This window comes from Brachypodium distachyon, chromosome 5, assembly GCF_000005505.3.
Source record: "Brachypodium distachyon strain Bd21 chromosome 5, Brachypodium_distachyon_v3.0, whole genome shotgun sequence".
Lineage (NCBI taxonomy): Eukaryota > Viridiplantae > Streptophyta > Magnoliopsida > Poales > Poaceae > Brachypodium > Brachypodium distachyon.
The window spans coordinates 19,460,264-19,467,770 of record NC_016135.3 but is presented as its reverse complement, the minus strand read 5'-3'; the positions used below and the strand labels follow the sequence as shown (position 1 = coordinate 19,467,770).

The 7,507-nt window shown below is 42.2% G+C and overlaps 1 pseudogene; it reads right to left on the bottom strand.

The window, feature by feature from the left end:
* Positions 1 to 2,582: 2,582 nt before the first annotated feature.
* LOC100823435 lies at positions 2,583 to 7,018 on the bottom strand (annotated as a pseudogene).
* Positions 7,019 to 7,507: the final 489 nt, after the last annotated feature.

The window sequence follows — 7,507 nt, the reverse complement described above, 5'->3', positions numbered from 1 at the left end:
GTACTACTCCACAAATCGCCCACCGGTGGTATAAATTTTCGAGCTGGAGCGCTTAACAGGCTGATTTTATTAACTGCTACTCTGTCCATAAATTAGTGTATTTCTAGGTTTGTCCTAAGTCAATGATATCAAAATTTGATCAATTTTTTTGGAAAACGTATCAACATTTACCCCAAATTAGCATCATTAGATCCGGTTTGAAATGTAGTTTCATAATATACCGATTTTATTTCATATGTGTTGCTACTTTTTTCAACAAATTTGGTCAAAATTAAAAAATTAGACTTCGAACAAAACTAGATGTACATTTATTTGTGGGTGGAGGAAGTACTTTAGATGGTTTTGTTTTCGCACGCGGGATGAATTAAAACTAGACGAATAAAGCTGTCGACGCTCATGTGTCATCGCTTGCGCCGTTTTTCTGCTTCCTCTCTCCGTCTAATAAAAGATGGCTCAAGTTTATCAAAATGTGGATGTATTTAAACATGGCTTAACATTTAAATTTAGTCAAAGTTAAGACATCATTTGTTAGACGGAGGCAGTAGTATTTTTTTAATGCTTTCACTTGCTGGACAGATCACGGCTCTCCGGCCTTACAACTAACTGTAACAAAATTGGCTTCAGGACAAAAACGAACCGCAAAAACGATCGCACGAAAACATGTCGATGGTATCCAGCCTGAAATAACCACAAGATACTCAAAAGATCCAAACCAGATTACAGTACTTGTTCACAACATAGGTGTCCTACATAGAAAGGAGTCTGGTACGTCAACCAGATACACACGTTTTATTAAAAAAACTCTAGATACACAAAACCTCATGCGGTTGGACGGCAGCGGCACAGACCATCAGCCGCCACACAATCGCTTGTTATTAACACTAGCAAAAGATCCGTGCGTTGTTACGGAACAACAGAAAATTATATCAGAACGTCAAATTAATTGCTCCAGGCTCATCCCATCGCCGTCCAAGCCCCGTGTGGAGCCACCGGCGCGCACGAGCCGGTGGAGGCGGCGGTGGCCCGCGACGGATCCGCGGGTCCGCAGCTGCCTTCCTCACATGGATGACGCCGACACGCACGAGCTGGTGGAGGCGACCAAGAGCGGCGGCGGGCGCCAGCGAGATCCCAAGGGATAGTAATTACTGTGCCCGTGCGTGCTAGGGTCAATAAAATCACAAACTGTTTATTTTTTATTTTCTGTGTAGGCAACTCATGAAATTGTCGAGGTTGGCATGCGGGTGTGGTGACGTCGGTTGTAAGATGGAGTAGAAAAAATCGTGAAAAAAACTGGAGGAAAAGAAAATATCGGGTAGTAGCATATTGGTTGTAATTTTAACTGGAGGAAAAAAACCAAGTAATGACATATTGGTTGTAATTTTAACGAAGTTAACCTTCGGTGACCGCAACCGTACCATCATCACTAACTCCAATTTAATAGATAGTAATAGACTATAAACACAAAACATTGTCCTGGTCACAGTCAAAGAATTAGCCAAAAAGAACCACCATCTACTCGCAAGGCAACTTGCAACTAGAATTAGGACATATTCTAAAAAATGGTACTCACTCCGATCCTAAATTATTGTTGTTGTTTTAGTTCAAATTTGCACTAAAGCTGCAACAAAAATTTAGGATCGGAGGAATAATAATAAGAAGAAATGCATCGAAATTTGGTACCTCCTCAAAATTCTCAAAATGTTTTTTTTAGAATTTAGGATCTTGAGGAGGTACCAAGTCCCTGATGCTTAGTGCCAGCCAACCTACCAAATTGACAAAATACATTCACCACATCACATTACTTTGTGACATGGAGACCCCGACTCCTTTGTTAGAAACATTTATAGTATAATATTGGGCAAACAGTTCTATTGCCACAACTATCTTTTCTGCAATTATAAGCATCACCAGCTTCAGTAGCTTCCCGCGTCACATGACAGAAAACACAATTTTGACGTTGTAATGTGCTATCGATTCATATCTTGCATCGAAAACAACTCAAAATGCTACGTATCAAATGAACAAGATTCCATAGGGACTACCATTGCAATATGTAGAACGTTCAAGCCAAGCGATGCCCTTTGTCAACAATCCGTTCAATTCATACTGAAAACCAGCAGCTCTTCATGGAAGGAACAACAATTCACAGGATCATATGTACCGTATAAGAAGACAACAACCAAGACAAGCAAAACACGTGAGAAGTAAACATATGTAAGGTAGAAAAATCACATCTGGATTCGCAAGAAGCATTAAATAACTATAATAATTAACTCTGATTCTTAGATAACCATCCTAATAAGGTAGAAAAATCACATCTGGATTCCCAAAGAGCATTAGATAACTATCACAATTAACTCGTTTTTAGATAACCATCCTAATAAACTAGAAAAATCACATCTCGATTCGCAAGGAGTATTACATAAATATCATAATTAACTCTAATTATTAGATAACTATCATGACTAGTAAGCGAGCACGTGCCCGCATGTTCTGTTCTAAAATATAAATCATGTCTTCTGAATCTCCTTCTCTTTAAGTAAGCTGCTTTTTATTATCTTTTTTCATTGAGACACTTAATATAGGTGTAATTGTTGAGCGATGTAAGCGTGCACCTACAATTATTGTTTGGGTCACAATGTGGCAATCCATGTACATGTACGAACAAACCCCACAACAAATAAAATGATCTCCTTCGATACACAAAAAAATGAAAAACTCAACCAAAAGTCTCCAATTCTGAATGCAAGTACTGATAGGGACACATCCCTTGTTTTTCTTAACCCAAGCTCTGTAGCGTTTGGAATACCATTGGCACTATCACCTGGAGGGTGCAGACTTGGAATTTATCACTTTCTATTCAAAATAAAGAACTTTCTCCTCCAGATTCTTCATCATCTATTCTTCCTATAGTTGCACGCTCATGTTTAGAGTAATTAGAAATCAGGTAATCAAATAAGGGACTGGATAAGAAGAAAAATAAAATCTAGTAACAGATCTGAAGCCAAAACCAATTAACGGATCACTGTAGGATAAAAATGCATAATCTGAGAAATGAGGGAAGAGTAAAGAAAATGCACACCTGCCAAGCATTGCTTGAGAGAATGAAAGTGTGACATAATGAGGTGCATCACATGTTAAACCTATTCGCCATCATGGCATCACTGCATCTGCAAATGCTCGCAAAAAATAAATTTGAAGAACATGTTGTTTAGTCCACAGATCCATAAGATTTATCACTTCTTGTTGAAAGAGTTATGTAATTTAAGCGTTACATGGGATCCTTTTAAGTCCAAGAGAATCAGAGGAATCTTATATTGTTGATTTATATTCACGAAATGCAGGTAGTCAGTATGACTTGTATTGTATTTATATCAGTTGAAAATATGTTGTATTTATATCAGTTGAGAATTAAAGTATCTCAGCTTTGCTTAGCTCCGTGACCTGTAAAGAACAAACTGGACAGTGATTAACAACCTAGCAAAGAAGATACAGGATGACTTTCCAACTCCAAATAGATCAAGAAAAGTAGAGACTTACAAAGCTTTAAATGCAGGCCTGAGAGCAGCCATTTCGCATATACAACATACTGAAACAAAACAAATATAAATGTTGAATTGCAAGTTCTCTATCTAGGTTCAGAAAAGTGATTTCGCATACATACCTAGAGACTAAATGTCAGATTTGCTACCATATGGCATATCAGCAAGACGTTTTGGGCACATGTAACTTGGTGTTCCTACCACCTGGTGTTGAGGTCAAAACACCATCGAACATGTACAAGAAAGAGAACAAATGTTTTACTCCCTCCATTTCACAAAGGTTGGCGTATTTTGTTTCGTTAAGACAAGGCTTTGACCAATGAAAACTCTATTGATATGTATTTTTTTCATACATGAAATTTATATCAATGGATTAGTTTTTAAAAGTTCTTGCTAATGATCATGGTTTCGTATCATATAACTTACATGTTAATACAGTAATTCTTAGTGAAAGGCTTGTCTTAACGAAACAAAATACGCCAACCTTTGTGAAATGGAGGGAGTAGTACACACGAAAGATGCCAGATCATCAGAAGTCAATATTTTTTGCAAGCCTAAAGTCACCAGCATTTTTTATGTTAGAATTACAATCATTATCAGGATTGCTGAACTCATACATAAAGCCCTGTACTTTGTAAGGGACTAAGTTACATACCAAGTCTTATAGTTTGGCTCCTGGAAATAAAAATATTGGAGCACTGAAAAGAATTAGCAGCTTCGGTGCACATTATTACAACATGTTAGAAAGATAATCACATGCTCCAAATATCGCACTGGTACTACCTTCACATCTCGGTGAAGAATGTGATTTCCATGCAAGTAATCAAGAGCCATAAGGAGCTGTACAAGCCACCTGCAATGTTTCTGCAAAATCAGAAAACAGGCGTCTTCCTCAACAGTACAAGCGGTATTTTATTTTATTTCACAAATATATTCTGTCGTCCTGAAAAATGAAGTACCAGTTTCCCTTTTCCTGAAAAAGCAACAGATGTCAATTGACTAATTAAACTAATACATAAATCCATCTCATCTCTAATGGAATAGATCAGCAGCAAGTGAAATGATGGAAACATGCTTCTATAGTATTTATTCCATCTTGAAACTGTAGAACACACATGGAAAAGAAATCATTGTACTTACGCAAATAAAAAACTACAACAGAAAGTGGTCTGATCAACATACATTTCTCTAAAACTACATTTAAATGGGTGTGAAACAGTAATGTGGTACAAACCTAAGGCATTCAAATAAAAAACTACAACATGAAGTAGTATTTAAATTCGTAACATGACTTGAAGAACAAACCTGCACACTACATACCAACCATGGAGAAATTAAAGCATGGATTTGTTGGCAGTTGAAATCTAGAATGCTTGTAAACAGCCGGAATATCAATTGGCATTTCAGCAAACACGTGGTGGGTCTGTGAGCAATTGATGTGTTGAGAAATGTCTTACCTGAAATATAGAATGCTTGTGGACATCGATCAAACAACGATGCACCCAACGTGAAGACGACCATGGTTGATGCGCAGCTTCCCTGGCGCTACCCTGGGCAGGTGCGGAGACTCCCCTGTCCAGCAAGATCAGGTGGCCGGGGAGAAGTGGATAGCGGCGGCGTGCAGCAGATCAGGTGGCAGGGTCGTGATCGGAATTCCTGGTCAGGTGTGGGGGGATCAGCGGCGGCGGCGGTGCCTCATCGTGTGGCTCTAACGACGGCCACGGATCGCAGGTGGAGGCGAGCGGACGGGGCGGGCTGACGCGCGGCAGAGGAGGGTCGCGGCCGGAGGGGAGGAGGCGGAGCCGCCTCGTCCCGTGGCCCTGACGACGGCCGCGGATCGTAGGTGGAGGCGAGCGGGCGAGGCGGGCTGAGGTACGGCAGAGGAGGGCCACGGAGGGGAGGAGGCGGCGGCGACCTCAGGGTAAGGGAAGGAGGACGGGGGAGTGAGGGGCGAGGCTGCGGCGGCCGCAGGAGAAGGGAAGGAGGAGGCAGCATTGGAGGTTGGATGAGCGAGGAGAAAAGAAGGAAGAAAATGGTTCGGACGAGAGGCTGAAAGATTCTTTTGAGGATGGAATTTCGGTCTCAACAGGTAATCACTAAACACACACTCGGTTAGGTAGTAATCTGGTGTTTAGAGAGTCTGATTGTGGAGCTATTAATACTTTGTGTTCGTTTAGTGGGGTGGACGTTGGAAAGAACACAAACACGTTGGTGACTTTATAAGTAGTAGAGATAGAGATAGAGATATCGATGAAATCTGATTCAGCCAAGTCCTTCACGTGTGGTAAAATTGATAATCGGCGTATCCAGCACCCAAGGCGGATCTGGACTTCATGGCATCGTCCATGACGGTTCGGATCTCCTTCTCAAGAACACGAGCCTTGTCTCCAGAGCTTTCTTCTTAGCTTCCAGGAAAGAGAGATTTACGTTCCACCACGCCCTCTGGCTCTCCTCCTCACGTTGACGCGCTCGCAATCTCTGCTCCTGGGTGCCGTAGGGCGGCTGGAAGCCGGGCGGAGGGGCACCGTAATCATAGCTCGGGTGCGGTCCACACTTCGGAAACAGAAGAAACCAGAGGGGGAAAAATAAGGAAACAGAATAGTGCACTTCGGAAAATCACGGAAGAAACCAGAGGAAACATAAGAGTGCACTTCAGAAATTCCATATGAGGAACAAGAATCTTTACCAGTGACTCAAGATAGATACACTGATGGATTCCTCGGATGCGCTCAGCCAGCGGGGGTCCATGCGGTGGCACATTGTCGGCAGGGATGGCAAGATTTTGCTTCACGGTTGCGATGAGAAGATCCACCGCGTTCATCTCGTTTTCGCAATATCGCATCCATTGTTTGAGCATCAGATCAAATTTCTTCTCAAGCTCATTCTTGGCGACGCATTTGCAGTCGAGCAACTCGGGGTTGACCACCGGAAACCCCAGAGTTCCGGCTCTGGTCTTACATTTTATATCAGCAGCATCCTTCAAGGGAGTATCAATATTAATCTGCAAAGACACCTGATCGATGTCCCGGCCAGCCGTAATGCCCTCGGCATCTTCCAGACTTGATATGACCGCTATATCCATGGGCGTGCGGGGATTGCGAGGTGGAGCGAGACGGGGACTCGGAAGGCGAGCGAGCGACGCGGTGGCGAGCTGGGATTGGGACGGAAGAAACGCGAGAGAAGGAGGAAGGAAGGACGAGACCGGAGGTTGGCTGGCGGCGGCGGCCGAGGGAGGGCGGCTGTGAAGAGGAGTGGGTTTTAGCTCTTAGGGTTCCGGAGGAAAGGCAACCGCGTCAAACAAGGGCGGGCTACAGCGGTCCAGCCCATCTAGGGAATACAGGGCATAGATATTTTCCAAAATCCTTAAGAAAAAGTAAAATTCATCACCGTAACTGGTATTTTCAATTTAGTTGCTGTATTTTAAAAATCGAAAACTACGGACATCGACGAAATATCTCACGTACGGTCAATGGTATCGCATTTTTTACCATATGCGTGTCATATGTGACAGCTCCGCACGTTATTTTTTACAATTTGACCCTTGAAAAAAATATCCGCTGGTTTGCTTCCAGGCAGTGGCACGGAGCTACCGTCGCCTTGCACGCAACATTTCGCTGGCAAAGTAAACACACCGGCGTGTTCTTTTTCAGTGTGTGAACTCCTGCGTCTTAATTAGGCTTCAAGTTTGCGCATTATATGGGCAAAAGTATGCATGTAAAGAATACGGAATTTTCCTTTGTTCAGTACTCCGTAGTAGTAGTTAGTTTATTCTGAATTGATATTTCTTGCAGAAACATCCATTCGGTTAAGATTGTTTGGTTCTTATCTTTCGGCTGGTCACCGGTGGATCTATTTGCGTATGTGTACATAACCAGGCTTGTTCGACTCCTAAATAATCTTTGTTTTTCTGATGTATTCAAAGATATATTGTACGAGCTATTCTACTTTTTGAACTGCCTCTAAGT